This window comes from Helianthus annuus, chromosome 13, assembly GCF_002127325.2.
Source record: "Helianthus annuus cultivar XRQ/B chromosome 13, HanXRQr2.0-SUNRISE, whole genome shotgun sequence".
Lineage (NCBI taxonomy): Eukaryota > Viridiplantae > Streptophyta > Magnoliopsida > Asterales > Asteraceae > Helianthus > Helianthus annuus.
This window is the reverse complement of record NC_035445.2, coordinates 76,360,944-76,362,566: the sequence shown is the minus strand read 5'-3', so window position 1 is coordinate 76,362,566 and position 1,623 is coordinate 76,360,944. Positions and strand designations below refer to the sequence as shown.

The window sequence follows — 1,623 nt, the reverse complement described above, 5'->3', positions numbered from 1 at the left end:
AGTTGATACAGGTTAATGTAGGGATGAGATCGTATTGGTAGTGTACCGATCTGCATAGCACCGACACCGAAATTTAGCTAAAACCAAAACCATACAGTCATAGCGGGTTTGTTAGGTCGGTACAGGCATACTGGTATAGTACAGTACTTTTAAAAGTCCCAAATCAATATAGTACAGTACAGGTATAGTACCAATGCCAAAATTGAACTAAGACCAGTGGGTATGGGGAGGATAGTCTCTTTGGAGACAATCCGCCATGTAGACGCCACGTAATCACGGGAGGAGGATAGTCCCTTTGGGGACTACCCAAGGGTGTGGGGACTAGCCAAGACTACCCCACCAATAATAATGTATTAATATATATATAAAGTATGAGAGAAAAGTCAATGGGGGCCCACCAACTTTGCCCCGTCTTCACCGTCGGAAATCCGACGTCTTTGCCGCGACGGGCCCCTAGGGGGCGGTGTTGGACGGTCCTAATGGGTGGGGACGGGCCTTTAACGCAGCCCATACCCATTGGTCTAAACTTGAAACGGTACGTGTACTGGTATGGGTACCATACAGTTCGGTCCGGTAGCAGTATTCAGTACTAAATTTCTATTCATTGCGTTAATGTCACAACTCACCAATCTAACCACATAAAGAGCGTATAATCAATACAATTACTAATGTTGGAGTCGAAAAAGGGCACAGGAGAAACGGAAACGTACCCAAGTAGATTACTCAAATTAGAGAATTTCAATCTTCCATTAAAATTCGATGACGCATTTTATCGAACAGTTGGTGCGCCGGTCAGAATCTCATATATTTCAACTTGTACGGTTCAGAACTGTAGAAGACATGGGTGTTTGGATATCTGCAAGCACGTCAACATGGTTATCGCCGGTATCTTCGCCGGTAGCCCGCCAACGGTAATCTCGGTCGTCTTGTGTCAGCGTCGGTGGGGGTGTCGGTGGTGTGGGTGTCGGTTGTCACATGACATGTGCAACATAAATTCTTGATTTCATGGGTAGTAAATTGTTGGGTGGAGATATAATAGGAAGTTTATTTGGCTAGGAAGGCTAGGAAGTGATTTTGACCATCCATTTACTTAATCAAGGGCTAAGATTAAATCAGGGAAATTGAAAGTAAAAAAAGAGGCGCGTGACTTTTTTCAGGGGCAATCTAGTCAATCCAAGCCAATAGTTTCTCTCTCCTCCAATTCCCCCCATTTTTTAAACGTTAATAACTCTTTCATACGACATTATTTTTTTATAAAAATTGCACCAAAAAAACGAGTGTTTTTTTATCTTTAAAACGAGTATACTATTGCTATATTTTGAAAAAAAAAATTTAAAACCCAGTTGCGTAAAACGCAATAGAAAAAACCCCAGTATCGTAAAACGCAATGAAAAAAAAACCCTAAAAAATGACATTTTTCTAAAACGCAATGCACAAAAAACACAAAGAAATGACTTTTTTGTAAAACGCAATGGCCAGAAAACACATAAAAATGTGTTTTACCTAAAACGCAATGCACCAAAAACACAAAAAAATGACTTATTTGTAAAACGCAATGGCCAGAATACTCTTAAAATGTCTGTTTTCTAAAACGCAATGGACTGAAAACACATAAAAAAGTGT

The 1,623-nt window shown here is 40.4% G+C and overlaps 1 long non-coding RNA gene across 1 annotated transcript; it reads right to left on the bottom strand.

Annotated features, from left to right (window-relative positions):
• Positions 1-530: 530 nt before the first annotated feature.
• On the bottom strand, positions 531-1,041 carry LOC110898211. The gene is made up of 2 exons (XR_004877217.1): positions 711-1,041; positions 531-630 (listed from the first exon to the last, which is right to left on the bottom strand). It is a non-coding gene; the product is annotated as an uncharacterized LOC110898211 (long non-coding RNA).
• Between the last annotated feature and the right edge of the window lie 582 nt (positions 1,042-1,623).